The sequence below is a fragment of the Melanerpes formicivorus genome, unplaced genomic scaffold (genome assembly GCF_026170545.1).
Source record: "Melanerpes formicivorus ecotype bairdi unplaced genomic scaffold, bMelFor1.0.p_v2 SCAF_28, whole genome shotgun sequence".
Lineage (NCBI taxonomy): Eukaryota > Metazoa > Chordata > Aves > Piciformes > Picidae > Melanerpes > Melanerpes formicivorus.
The window spans coordinates 4,778,042-4,793,348 of record NW_027142380.1 but is presented as its reverse complement, the minus strand read 5'-3'; the positions used below and the strand labels follow the sequence as shown (position 1 = coordinate 4,793,348).

The 15,307-nt window shown below is 44.3% G+C and overlaps 1 protein-coding gene across 24 annotated transcripts in view; it reads left to right on the top strand.

Moving 5' to 3' along the window:
- The window catches only part of MAGI1 (membrane associated guanylate kinase, WW and PDZ domain containing 1), a 372,565-nt gene that overhangs the window by 14,378 nt on the left and 342,880 nt on the right, over positions 1-15,307 (top strand). The gene's annotated exons all lie outside the window — the stretch shown is intronic.

The window sequence follows — 15,307 nt, the reverse complement described above, 5'->3', positions numbered from 1 at the left end:
AAGATGAAGCACTCTCTGATTTCACAGAAAGAGCTGTGAGTTTCCCTTCACCACTGGAAGTGAGTTGCACTGCTGTGTTAATTTACAGAGCTGCTTTTCGGTGGCCCTTCTGAAGCTCCCCTGGCTGGAGACAGGTCCTTGGCTGGCCCATGAGCCGGAGATTGTGAAACCGAGGGCACAAACTGTTCCCTTTCTGACTGGATGGTGCTTTGCCCTAAACGGCATCGGATGAAAAGGAATCAGCATTGCCCTATTGCTCTGCTTGAGACGACCCTGTTGCTCAAGAGGGATGATTACTGAGTTAGACAGCAGTCAGGAGGGGATCTGAGGACAATCCAGATGCTTTTTCTATATCTTGAAGGCATGTCACATCCTGGCACTTCTATTTTTACCTCTCCTCTTGTAATACTTTTTTCTTTTCCCTTTCGTCTGCTGTGATCCCTTCGTTTTTTGGCCTGTTTGGGCTGATGTGATAGCTTGACTTTTTATTGTAGCTATTCTTTTATTGCCTCTTAGTAGGGTTTCGTTACAGTGTTGCTGTTTTCTCTAACATGGTACTTAACAAAACTAATAAAGAAGTAACAGTTACAAATCATCTGAGTGCTGGCTTTGTTTTTCTTCCCACGAGTGCTTGCGGAAATTGACGTGTTGCCAGAAGGATGCTGTTTCCTTCGGTGCAGGAAGTGTCACACCAGATTCAGGTGAGCTGTCTGCTCAGCTGCTCGCCTGTTGCAAGTACTGGTTGATATAATCTGTTGGAGATGATAGAAACTGGCACCTACTGATAAGAGTAGCTCACCCCTGTGAGAGTATCCAGCTCTCTTGGAAGCAGAGGGCAGTTTCTGTCTGGAAGCATGGAGGCTTTATATACCGTGTTTATGGTGTTTGCTGCCTTTTGTGGAGCAGCAGATGCTGCCTTTGGCTATTCTTGTTCTGTGATGAAACGTCTGATCCGTTTCTGAACCCTGCAGAGCTCCCTGATATCCAACATAACATATTTTTTTAATGGATGTTAAACCTGCCTTGCTGGCTGTTGCACCTCTGGCTAGTAAAATCAGTGCACCCCAAATACCCTGCAGATACCTATTACAGAGCCAACTTCTATATTTATGTAACAAAGCAAGAGCTTTAGTCCCTTTCCTCTTGCAATGTATCTGGGTTGCTTTCTGCTTGTCCAACAGCTGGCATCATCACAGGCAGGCCTGAGTTTCTGTTCTGTTCCCACAGTTTCATGCCTGTGGTTGATAATTAACCTGTTTCTTCTCTAATGGTGCCATATTTGCTCTGAAGGCCACTTTTTTTCCCCCGCTTTGCTGATCTCCAATTGCAATCCAGATTAAACAAAGTCTCTTCCCAGCAAAACATTGGAATTAGCATACCTCCAGTGGAATATTAACTAATAAAACTCTGTCACTTGTATGGAGGGAAGAAACCTTGATGCATTTGGTTTATTTAGTAATTTAGTTGGAATGTGCTGCCCAGAGAGGTGGTGGAGTCACCATCCCTGGAGGTGTTCAAGAGGGGATTGGAGGTGGCACTTGGTGCCATGGTTTAGTAGTCATGAGGTCTTGGGTGACAGGTTGGACTCGATGATCTCTGAGGTCTCTTCCAACCTGATTGATTCTATGATTCTAAATCAAGACAATGCACCATAACATAGGAGTAAATGCATTTAAAAAGCAAGTTGAGCACATGGGGGTGCAGGTGCTCAGCAGCATTAGCTGTAATTGGCATATCATGGAATGGTAGGAATTGGAAGGGACCTCCACAGGTCACTGAGTTATACCAGCAAGACTTTTTTTTTAGAGGGGTCTGATTTTTATTTTTAGAGACCAGAGACCCAGATTCTGGGTGGGGCTGTGCAAGATGAGAGGGCAGACACAGAGTCTCCCAGCCTTGGTGTCTGGAAGAGGCTCTATCCCTCTCTGCTTATTGCCCTTGCTGGGGTTGTGGCAGCAATGGATTTCATGGGGCAAGTGATGCTGGGGTGCCTGGCTGGGAATGGGGTGCTCAGAGCTCCTAGTGGATGTTTAGAAAGTCAAATCTAAGGGCAGTAAAAGCAGCATCCTCCTATGGACCATTTCTGGGGGTGGGGTTGCTTAGGGCTGAGTCAGAGGGTTTAGTCCCTCTGTGAACATGCCAGACATATGCTTGTTCCTGAGTTTGGGTATGGCAAAGCACACAGCATTAAAATTAATGAGCTCTCATGCAATTTTAACTGGAATAAAAACTGTTGCAAAACTTAGGTGCTGAATAACACCAAAGTCTAGTTTCCTGAGGAAAGATGGTTGTTTTGTGAAGCTGCTGGGGCTTAGCTCCTGCACTTCACCCCTTTCAAAGATGCCAAAACATGATTTATCTTCTCTTCCCTGAACCTGCTTTCAGCCTTACAAAAGCAATGATTATCATCACTGTCGTGCAGCTTGAGTTACTGCCTTTCCCCTTCTAGAGCCATGTAAGCAAGTGTAAATCTGTACATTATACCAATTTATGTTTGGTGGGATTTGTTCTGACATGTCCAAAACTTTTGACTCTTGATTCACTGTATGAACAACTTCTTTAATATGGAACCCTGGGGACAAGACCAAATTTAAGAGCAGGAAGGCACGGACTGTACACCTGTGGTCTGTAACTAATCTAGCTGAGGAGTTTCAATTCTGCTCTGCATTTCATCTCCTAATGGCAGTGGGAGCTTCTGGCCTGAGCCTTGCCTTGGCAGAGACAGAAACTGTCTGGTGTGGGCTGAGGGTGGTGCCCAAGGTCTCAATGGGAAGAAACATAGCAGCAGTTCCTCAGCTGCTTGCAGGGCAATGTTGCCTTGCTTTTCTCATGCCTGCTTCTATTTAGGTCAGCCTGGCCTATGGAATTAAAAGATGCATACACCTATCACCTGAAAGTCTTGCTGTGCTTTTGGGTTGCATTATTATTTCAATGACTCACTTTTACTCTGTCTGGTGTGCATTTCTTCATTCAGGAGCAAGGTGGTGTTAAGTGTAAAACTTCCATTAACTTGCTCAAGTGACAGCAGTGTGCTCTTGCTAATTCTGAAGCACCTTGGCTTCAGAGTTTGCTACATTGGCTTTATGAGATTCAAAGCTTTTTTTTTTTCCCCCAGCAGATGAAAGAAAGGCTTTGCTGTAAAATCCTTTTCCTTACTAATCTGGCTTTTCTTCAAGGAGTGTGAAGTTAGATGCAAACTAGCCCAGAACTTTCACTGTGCTTTGTAAACCTGCAGAGGAAAAGTTGGGCGTTCATGTGGATAACTGTGTTATCTAAATGAAGCAAGAAATCATGCTGCAGTTGCTTGATAGAGCAAGCTCTGTCATTTGGGACTGAGTTTTTCAAAGAGCCTCATTTCTAATTCTAGATAATGAGATTATTTTTTTCTGTTAAGCATGCACTGAGCCTGTTGGAATCAGTGGCTCTAAAGGGCCAAATTTTAAATGCTTTCTAAAATATATGCTTTTCCTATGGAGGATGTTTTATATATACACACACACACATAGTAGAAATTCATCACTAGAAGTTCAGGGATCCCTGTACAACTAGAGACTTTTAGGGAAGAAACTTTGTGTCTTACCAGTTATGGGCTAACACTTCATTGTAGTCTTTTTTTTTGAGGGGGGGTAGGTACTCTTGTAATTCATTTTATTTGAATTTATTTGAGTCATTTGTGTGACACACCACATTGCAGATGAGGGGAGAAGTTTAGCAATCTGCAGTGCAGAAGGGCTGATTTCATTGCCAGCTGCTGATTCTGGCTGTGCCGCTCTCGTACCAGCCAATTAAACCCACATTCATTACAGCTTTTGTGGTTTGGAAGTGAAGTGTTCCTGCCTTTAACTCGTAGTTTTACAGGATGTTGGTTTAGGCTGGAGGTTTGCAGAGCTTGAAATCTTATGTTTTCCTCTGGTGTGCGCTCAAGGGGTAGGAGAGGTGAACAAGGAGAGCTACAGGGAGAGCTGTGTACCCTGACATGGGAAGCTGTGCGCTTCTCTGTGACAGCATCAGAGAACCTTCAGTCACCTTCTCAAATTTTCATGAAAGGCCATAGCATCTGATATGCCAAATTGCTGCAGGTAGGAATGGTCTCTGCTGCAGTGTCAGTCCTGAAAAAATGTCTAGTGCTTTAAGAAGTGCTGAGCATCCCTTCATAAGCATATTCCTCCAACTCCTCAGGCACAGATGTCCTCCTGTCTGTCTCGTGGAGAACTTCTGACATGTTTGCAGACTGTTTTGGGAAAGCTGCTGGGCAGAGAGGAGGTCCTGGAGGGGGAGGAGGCAGACATGGAAGAAGAATGTGACCCACTGAGCCATTACTGGTGACTGTGCTATTTTAAAGTCAAACTTATTTTTCATCTCTTTATAAACAAATCTTTGTGCCAGCATTTTATATAGCTCTGAAGTCAGCTGTGGCTGCTGTTCAGCAGCTATATCCTCCATGGGTGCCATGCAGAGGAGAGCCATCCACTCCTTCCCAAAGTGCCTATCAGCACTCAGAAGAACCTCTGGAGAGGTGCTTTGCAGAGGGACAAGGCTTCCAGCTCATCTGAACACTCTGTGACAGCTTCTATATCCAGGGGTAAATAGCTGTAATGGATCAAGTAAGATACAGGACTCATTGCAGCTTGCTGTGGTCCTTCATCCCATGACCCCAGGGGCTGTCTTTGCCCCCAGCACTTACATATTTTCTCTAGAAATGCAGTATTTGCCCTGGAAATGCAGAGTGCAGCCATGGGCAAGGAAGCAGCAAGGACCTGAGCGCTCAAGAGAGGGTTGGTGATGTTTAGTTTTCTTACACCATTGTAGCCCTGTTGGTTTTAGCTCGGAAACTTCAGTGAAAACCACACATGATGATGTGAAAATTCATACTTGGTAACAAGTAAACAAGTGATGGAGCAGTCTGACTGACTCAGGAAATTCCCTCCAGACCCTGTGGGGAGGAGGAGCTTTGCATTTTTCTTGTCCCATGTTTATTTTTAGTCTCGCCTCTAACATTGCTGATAGTACCATTACAGCCCCGCAGATTAAAGTCTCAGCATGGGGTAGAGTTGAAAGAACGATGCTGCAAAGCAGTCAAAACCTTCAGGATTTTGCAGCTGTGTCATGCTTCAGGCAATTGATCTAGTCCATGATTTGCCTCTCTGGGTACAGCTCAGTGCCACAGCTCAGTGGAAATCTTTGATTTCCTTGTGCGTCTCTTCTTGTCAGGATTGGTGTTTTCAGTGATGGCTCTGTCCTTGTGAGTCCAAAGTGTTGTGATTGTGGTGCTAGGATTTTGGGTGTAGTGGCTGTCTTTTCAGACCCCGTGCTTTCCTGAATATATTTGCACTTGCTTTGAGCATATATCATGTTTTAAAAGTGAAAAGAGAAGAGTTTAAGTCCTGTCCAGCTGCCATCTGAAGCTAACGAATAGTTTTGGGTGGCACTGATGAGGACAGTCTTGATGGCAACACCCATCTGCAAGACCAGATGATTTACCCAAGAGCTCTTGGCTTTCCAAGGAGGTTCATTTATTTTTTCCAGGGCTGCTGTGTTAGTCTGAGTCAATAGAAGGGTGTTTGATCTTTAAGTCAAGTGATGGTTGTTGAGTTTTCTGTGTAGTCTTTTGCTGACCATTAGTCAAAGTCCCCAGGGATGGCAGAGGATGTTATTCAGGACTGCCTAGTGCTTGAAAACTCTTAGAAAAATCAGTTTCTGTTAAAAGCTGGTATGCAGTCTGGATGGCATTGCAGCTATTTCAGAGGAAACACTTTTATCAGAAATAGGTGAATCTAAAGGCATTTGTCTTCTGTACCTGGTCTGCAATGAGGGAGATGTTGGAACAGTTACAAAAGCTAATGGACCACAGTGATGGGGAAGCGTCACCCTGCTTATGCAGAACAAGGCTCAGGCAGTACCAGGCAGGACATTGCTGGCAGGATCTGGCAACCTAGGGCTGGAATAGTGCTGGACCCAGAAACTGGCCATCCAGAGCTGGGCTGCTGTGGCTTGGACAGGTGCTCATTACCTGGCCAGCCTGGTTGCCTGCTTCCCTGGCCAGAGCCCTCCTTTCTCCAAGGGGTGTCAATTTCAAGGTAGCTGCTTAACCATCTCCTGCACCTTGCAGACATGCCTTAGAACATAACCTCCAAATAGTTACTGAGAAGCCTAATTCTGTATTTTAACCCCCCTAAGAGCTGCTGCAACCCAGGATGCAGGTCCAAGAGCCAGCCTGTGCTTGCTCACTAGACACAGTGTGGTCAGCGTACAATGACGCAGAAGGCAAAAAACCTTGCTGACACTCGTGGTAATTGTTAATGATCTGTGTGAACCTCCTCAGCTTCTGAGGTCATTTGACTTCTGATAATCTGACTGGGCGAGTGGGAAGGCTTTGCAGGAGATTCCAACCATCATGTACTGTTTGGTGTTTTCATTGGAAGGGACATTGGCAAAGGTAGGAGATGGTGGGGATAAGAGGCCTGGTTGCGCTCAGATGTCATTCTGCCGTTACCTTGCATCAAACCGAAATGTCAGAGTGCTGTTGGATTGTGGAGAAGGAGGCTGGTGTAACACCAGGAACTTGAAGAATGTGTTTGAAGGCACAACCAACTGCTTTGCTGTTTGTTTGGGCTTCTTTTTTCTTTTGTAGACTTCTGCCAAATTTGGGCGCTTAGAGAGCAGCAGCTCCTCTTGGCAAGCATCTGCAGGCTCTATTCAGCCTCCTTATACTTGAACATCCTTGAACAGAACCTTTTTTTCCCCAGATGAGCTGGCTGTTGGGTTTGCTTTATTTCTAAACAAAGCAAGATCTCTAGGGGTTGGTGCCTGCTGGAGTCTCTCTGTGATAACACAGAAAGGTTTTCAGTTAAAATTCATCTGAAGAATGATGTAAAAAAACCCATGCAACAGTGTGAGCAGGAGTGGCTACAGAAACTGCAGAGATCTGTTTCTCAGTCTCACAGTATCACCAAAGTTGGAAGAGACCTCAAAGATCATCGAGTCCAACCTGTCACCTGAGACCTCATGACTAGACCATGGCACCAAGTGCCACGTCCAATCCCCTCTTGAACACCTCCAGGGACGGTGACTCCACCACCTCCCTGGGCAGCCCATTCCAATGGCAAATGACTCTCTCAGTGAAGAACTTTCTCCTCACCTCCAGCCTAAACTTCCCCTGGTGCAGCTTGAGACTGTGTCCTCTTTTTCTGGTGCTGGTTGCTTGAGAGAAGAGACCGACCCCTTCCTGGCTACAACCACCCTTCAGTGTAGAGAGCAATGAGGTCTCCCCTGAGCCTCCTCCTCTCCAGGCTAAACAATCCCAGCTCCCTCAGCCTCTCCTCGTAGGGCTTGTGCTCGAGGCCTCTCACCTCATCTTGGGTGAAAGTCTGTTGTTACAGGAAAATCCAAATGACAAGTTTTGTCCAGTCTCTGTTATTGATGCAGTGAATACCTCTTGAGGCTCTGCAGAAATATGTTCCTTTTCTAGACTTACACTGAGTAGGCAAACACTATGTTTATACCAAACGCTGGAGGATTTGCTGGTAACTACTGTGTGGTTCGAAGGAACAACACACACAATCGATTGTAAATTATCCCCTTTTTGTATTTGGCCTATGTTCAGAGCAAGATTAAGGACAAGAATTTATGGGCTTTTAAAAAAAAGAAAGTCTTTCTGCTTTCAGCATGGGAGAGATATGATCTATAATGAGGCTTTACAGTATATAGCTGTTTTTAAGGGCAATTTAAACATTTCCTTACATACTGTTACAAGGGGAAAAAATCTATATTTTGCACTTCAAATGGGATACTGTTGGTTGCACTTAGCAGCAAACAGCTGGGGGATTCTAATGCCTGAACCACACAGCAGCTGGTAATTAAAAATATATAATTCTCCCCTGATTAGCTTGTAATGATTATAATCCCCTTAAATTTGATGATTGCCACAGCGTGGTAACCTTAGCCTCCCCCTCTGTTTGATTGTGAGGCCTGTGAGTAACAAAAGTCAGAATGAGCTGATAGCTGGCTCCTGAAGGTTCGCTTCCCAAAGAGAGGGGCACAGGGGAATAACAATGCTCCATTCCTGTATACCCTTTGGAGGTGCTCACCTGGAGTTTGCTTTTTCTTTTTCTGCTTGGCTTTTTGGCAGGGATTAGGTTCTGTGACCGTGCAGGCAAATCTGGGAAGCTGCAGGCACAAATATTCTGGGTCAGAAGCTCAGAGCTCCTGCATCTGTCTGGATGCAACTGGCACTACAGTCTGGATGGCAGTGAATTTTCTTAAGTGCTAATTTGGCTGTGCTGAATTCATTCTTGTCTTCTGATTTTACTTTTCTCTTTCTTTCCTTACTTATCTTTTTAAGCCACCTGGTTAACTCTGCAGAACATAAAAGTCATGCTTTTCAGCCCTAGGATTGCTTTGCTTTCATCTCGTGCCCATCTGTTTATCCTTTGCCATTTTTTTTTCTCAAGATATTTTGGAGCTCTTGATAGCAGGGAATGGCCTCTTTCTTTCTTCTGCAGCACCTGGGTACTTGGGAAATGATGTTGCAGGGCAGAGTAATAATAAATAGCTGCTGCTGGAGAGCAGTTTGGAAACTCTGAGTTCTGGGCAATTTTTTCCACTCTTGCTGCAGTCCTGTGACATGAAAAGAGCCCGTGTCAAACACCCTGTCAGACAGATGCCCTGAGCTGAAAGTATGGCTTCATAGTGTTACTCAGAGTTCATCTCTGAGTTGAGGATCCAGTACTAATGGAACAGCTGAAAGGCCAGTTTTAATATACAGAGGTGATAATAGAACCTGTCATTAGACAAAAAAAATCATGTCTCCTAGAGCATGAAGAAGTGGCTATGTGAGTATATTCATTAGTTAAGTGCTTGGATTGAGGAAGGTTGGTGCCTGTCCCAGAACAACATGCAGATAGGTTGTGGCTGCTGGGACCAGCGAAGAGAGATGGAGCAGCTGTGCCAGGGCAGGGATCTGGCTTCCCTTCTTCTCTGGTGGAAGCTCCAGAGGATCTCCTGCTTAGGTCAGTTGGGTCAAAAATCTGCTGGACTTCAGAGATGCTGGCTGCCCTTCAGCTCTTGCTTAAGGACTCCACAGCCTGGCTGCGTGTCATACCAGGTCCCAGACTGTTTTGGACAGCAGAGATGTTCTGGACAGTGTGAACCATTAATTTCTCCCAAGGTCTGTGTGTTGGTGAGACAGTCAGCTGAGTGGTATTTTTTGAAGCTATTAATTATGAATTATTCTGTATCTCAGCTAACAGAGCCTAAGTGTATAGCTGTTTCATTTCAGAAGTCAGGGCAAGGCTGGGAACACCTCAGATGTGAGATCCAGGGAAAAGGGTTTTTTGTTGGTTTTGTTTGGTAATTGATTGGGATTGACACCAGCTTTTCAGTGCATCTTAAAAACAGTGTGTAATTTATATAAGGTTTTGATGCACAGATGTTCCCTTCCAGTTTCATTCCAATCATAGAATCAATAAGGTTGGAAGAGTCCTCAAAGATCCTCAAGTCCAACCTGTCACCTGAGACCTCATGACTACTATCCATGGCACCAAGTGCCATGTCAAATCCCCTCTTGAACACCTCCAGGGATGGTGACTCCACCACCTCCTGGGCAGCACATTCCAGTGGCTAACAACTCTCTTTGTGAAGAACTTTCTCCTCACCTCCAGCCAAAACTTCCCCTGGCACAGCTTGAGACTGAGCCCTCTTGTTCTGGTGCTGGTTCTACAATTCTCTGATTCTATTCTATGATCTCAGCTAACAGAGCCTAAGTGTATAGCTGTTTTATTTCAGAAGTCAGGGCAAGGCTGGGAACACCTCAGATGTGAGATACAGGGGAAAGGTTTTTTGTTGTTTTTCGTTGGTAATTGATTGGGATTGACACCAGCTTTTCAGTGCATCTTAAAACCAGTGTGCAATTTATGTAAGGTTTTGATGCACAAATGTTCCCTTCCAGTTTCATTCCAATACATGTGGACATTTGCATACAAATAAAAGGAAATGTTTTCTCTGTGTGTAGACAATTGATGGCTATTCATTAGGTAAAGTCAGCTAATGTAATGCTTGTTAATTTTATAGGTCTCCAGTTGCTCGGCAGGGAACTGAAGCTATTGATTAGGGTCTGAGAGATGCAGTTCCTTGCAGCTCTGAAGGGTGATCTCTGGTCTGGGAGTTGTAAGTCCTCAGTCAACTTGTAAAAAAAAAAAAAGAAAAGAAAAATATAGTGACTTCTAACTTTCCCTTTAGACTCAGCCTGGGATGTGAGATGGCTGTGGGGGGGAAAAAATAAAGGGCAGAATGATAGAGATTTATGATTCTCTTCAGCAAAGAGGCAACTTGCATCGCCATGACATCTTCTATCTCCAAAGAAGTTAATCACAGTTTTTTTCTGTGTTGCTGGGTTACATTGCTTTGAGAAAAAACAGAAACTGCTCTGAGCAGTATGAATAGCTGAAACCACAAGCCCCACTGAGATTACAGCCAGCTCCTCCTAAAGGAAACAGATTCAACCACCAACATAGTTTTTCATTAGATGATTTTCTTCTGAGTGAACAAAATACCCCTATTGTGGCATGATTGTTTAGCTCTTGGAGATGTAGGCAGGGCTGCAACTACAGGACTGTTTAAAAAAGCCCATAATTCATCTTGATGAGGAGGGGAGGGCAGAGAGACCTTTGGCCTTTTATTACACTTTGTAGCATGTTGCAGAATAATGCAGCAGGTTTTAATTTTCTCTGTTCCTGTGCTTTTTGGCTCTGCAAAGGAGGGAAGGAGGAAAGTCTGTCTTGCATTTCAGGACAAATCTAAATCTGATGGACAAAAGTTTTGGCTATCTGATTGAAACCTTTTGCTGCTGAGACTGAATGGCTCTACCAGGTTGGCAGGTCTGGAGTGATTTGTGTCACGGAGTCATTGTTTTGAACTGTTCAAACGCATTTGCTTGTGGGTAACGGGAAAGTTAACATTTTCTTCTAGCAATAATGATAATGGATAAAAATCAAGCTGAGATGAAGGAGGGAAAATGCAGTATGGAAAAGCCATGGAAGGGGATTCCATATGCATGGATTTCACTGAATTTAAGCTATTTTTGATTTCTGGGACCTTGACCTTTCAGTACCTCAGAACTGAGATGTGCAAAATGATAGTGGTTTTGATAGCCATCTGCCTAATTAAGTTCAAGTTTAGGGTATTAATGCTTGTCAGCAGAAATTGCTTCTCCATCCTCGCTAAGGGCCCAGAACTCTGTTGGTCCATTGTTTCTTTGTCCTTGTATTGACCAAGTACATCACAAAAGGTGTTGCTGTTTCACGCAGATGAGCTTGTCAAAAGGCAACATTTACTTAGAGGCTTAGGAAGTGCAGACAGTTAGGAATTTAAAAGTTGACTGAAGAATGGGTGATCTTGGATCTGTGGTTGTTAGTTCGAAGAAAAGACAAGGGTTTCCAAAAAGCATTTGAATTTCTGCTTGCTGGAAGCAGGATGATTTAAGCTGCATCACACAGAGCTACCACAATTGTTTTCAATCCTACCAATCTCCGTTGTGCTCGTGGACCGCCTGGGCTAAATGTAGCAACCATACATTAGGAAATTTTTAAAGATAGGATTAGCCAGTCATTATTTCTTTGTAGACTTTTCTCATGGGAGTTGCCTGGCTGGTTACACCACGACCGCAAAATGTCAGACAATGCAAGGATCTCCCCGCCCCTGCCCCCCCCCCCCCACTTTGTTTCCATCTCTCCTCACAAAGGCAGTTCCGTGGAGTGATGGCTGTGGTTTGCTCGGTTTTTTCTTTTCCTAGGAAGTTTGTGAGCAAACTCTTGGACTTGCTGTTGAAGTACTTCCTAATATGAGATCTTTGCTGGAAAGCCTTTTGGGTAAAGCTGTGCTGTGGACATGTTTCAGAATGCCTTTGGAAATGAAAAACAAATGAGGGACTGAAATGAATGCCTTGATCTGTTTCAAAAACTGCTGAGCACCTCCTGGGTGCTTCCATGGATGTTGCTTGGGGCATGTTTCAATGCCTACAAACTGTTGGGCTTGCAAGCTGCACCATGAGCCTGCCAAGCACAAGGTCTACCTGTGGCTCCTCACCTGCCCATATTTAAGGTCTCTTTTTTAGGCAGGCTCTCATCAGGGATCTGGAATGCACGCAGCATGTCATAGGCAGCCTTGAAAGTAAGGAATGTCACAGAATCACCAAGGTTGGAAGAGACCTCAAAGATCATCGAGTCCATTGCTCTGGATTTAAATACTTTCATTTATTTGGTCTTTAATGTTTTATTAACTATCTAAACCAGTTTAGATTGCAGCTAAAGATTCAGCAGCAAAATCAGATAAACCTGTATGCTTGCTAAACTGAACATTTGTTGATAGGAAGATACTCCGAGTGCTCCTGCATGCTCTTGCAGAGAGCTGAGTTGGCCAGGAACGCAGCGTGGAGCCCTGGCAAGGCAACACAAAAGGTAATGCTCCAAAAGACATGGAAAGCATCCAGAGGAGACATATACTTCAAAAAGAGCAGAGTCTAATTAAAATAATCCATCATGAGGAAATGAGTATGTTTGAGCCTTATTCAGCAAGAGGGAATATAGCTTGAGAAACTGATACAAGTAAACTTTGTCTAAATTGCAGAGGAAATTAATACAGACAGCTGATTAAAAAATGGGAGAGTGCTTTTAAATTTGAAACTTCACAAAAAGAACAGATAAAATGTCATCCCCATAAGCCAAGACAGACCTGTGAAAACCAAATAAAGATGGGAAAGAGATAGCGAGTTGCTTGTGTAAAAACCAATAAATAAAGAAAACCCTCAAACTTGTTAAAAGTGATGGAAAAAAATGCAAATTGCTTTTGGAAGGTAGGAGATGGCTTGTGGCTGTTGTTGCAGTGGCTCACGTTCACAGCAGATTGTGTCTTCTGCTGCTTCTGGTCACGGGTAGCTTTGAGCTTTGGAACGTGGGGACTTGCTTGGTCCCAGAGTATTTGCAAGCCACCTTCATCCCTGAGTCTCTGGCTCCCATGATTTGTATAGAGTTTGGTTGGGATGGAAGTTCAGGTCTACAAAAATAAGTGTGCTATTTGACTCCAAAGTACCAGGATGTCAATTTAGGCTGCTGTACCATCACCCCCAGTACCATCCAGTCCTAGCTGATGGCTCTGGTCCCTCCCTAGTCCTTTCCTGTGGTCCCATGTGGTGCAGTGATGCCTGAAGTGCAGGGCAGCCCTTCTGGCTCTGCTACTAGGTAGAAGTTGCCTCAGGTTGCACTGAGAGATGTTAGGTTGGCTATTAGAAGAAACTTCTTCAATTAAAGTGTTCTCAAACACTGGAACAGGCTTCCCAGGGAGATGGGATCCCTGGAAGTGTTTCAAAGATGCACAGATATGGTGGTGAGGGACATGGTTTAACATCAGACTTGGTAGAGTTAGGTAATGGCTGGACATGATCTGAAAGGTCTTTTCCAACTGAAGCAATTCTGTGATTCCATGGTTTCTGCCTTTTCTCTGCAATCTCAGGAGCATGCCTTGAGGAAAAATCTCAGCCAGGCTGTAAAACACTGCTTCCAGGGGCCTGGAGTAGGAAAGCTATGTCAGGGTGTGGAGTGAGCAAGCAAGCTTGTGTCTCAAGGACAGAGCCAGATAATGGAGATAACTCCCATCCATGCACTTGCAGCAGAAACAATGAGGCTGCTCATATAAATAGAGCTCTTTGTAACTGTGCAGAAATGATAACACTACCCCAGGGCTCCACAGACTCCTAGGCTTTGTCATGGGTTGGGGAAGCACCTATGATTTCTTTGTTTTTTACTCCTGTATTTATGTAAGCATGCAGGGTGTTGTGTGGGGGGTGTGCTATTAACCATTGCAAAGCAAGCAAAGTTGTTTTAATCATATCTTGTAACTCTTAATAGAGGGATTTGCATAACATGCTTTTATTTTTGCGGGTTTTTAGGCAGAAGATGTAAACCTGCTGTGCTTTCAGGTGCAAACTGATCCCCCTACATGGACAACAAGATCAGTCTTCTCTGGAAGGAGCTTGATGGGCACATCAACAACAGATTGTGGGGCTAGCCCTAGTCAGTGGCCCCAGAGCCAGGCCAAATCCAGAGGCTCAAGAATTAACATGGAAACCACTTGGGATTTGCAGTAGCATAGTATATTACATACCTGTGTGGCAAGGTCTGGGTGTGGGACTCCTCACATCCACATCTCATAGCATTGCTAGCATCACATGGCCTCAGGAAGCATCAGGGTGAGGCTATTTGTGTTGATAAGGAAATAGAATCACAGAATTTGGAAAAGACCTTTAAGATCACCGAGTCAAATCATTATCTAACTCTTAGAGGCTAAGGCTGAACCATGCCCCTCTGCTAAACCCTGTCCCTCAGCACCACATGGAAATGTGTGTGTTGTTTGTTTTTATACACACACACATATGTGAAGTCTCTCTGCTGTTCCTAGGGAGCCAGCTTTGTTTTGTTGTGCTGTATGAGAACATATTTGTCAAACTGAAGGTAACCGTGATGGAAGTCCCCGAAGCAATAACAGGAGGTTCAGCTCTGAATGTAATGAACTCAGGCTGCAGGTGTGTTATGGGGAAAGTGAGGAGATGAGCATCTGGGGTTTATTTTGTTTGGTTGTGTTTCCTTGTTTTGTCCAGATTCTTCACTGCACTCTTTAAAACTGATGTGTGTGCTTGTCAATCTGCAGTGCCTTTTGTGAGCACATTCTGTGGAAGGAAGATGAAGGTGTCTCCTGCAGAAGCTGGGTTTGTCCTTTCATGTTGTAGAGTCAATTTAAATAGTCTGAAGGGTTGCCCTGAGGAGGACACCCATCACTTGGGGAGAACTAGGTAAGCAGATTTGAGCTGGGCACCTCATGGTCTGCGCTGCTGGTAACTTTGGGGTAGGTGTTACCCAGTTGTAAGTGGCAGCATACTTTGGTTTGGAGAAGGCAAGTTACTTTTTGGGAGATAGAATGAGATGTAACTTCACCAACTGAAATCTCTGTGGTGGTCTTAGGATCATTTTTTTCTGTATATGTGCAAGTACAGTTGAACCTTATACAAATGGCCTGTTACGCAGAGGGCAGTCTGGTATCCCAGCTCTTGGGTGGTAAGTTGCAAGATCCTTTATGTTTGGAGAAGACATTCAGGAATTTTACCCCAGAAATACGTAGCACAGATCTTCTGAAGCCATGACATCATCAACACTTCCCCAAAGTTTTTGTAGTACCTTCACCAAAACCCCTTAAAAAGAAAAACAGTCAACCAACCCATTCCTAAATACCCAAGCAGTGGTCTTCCAGTACAGCCTACACA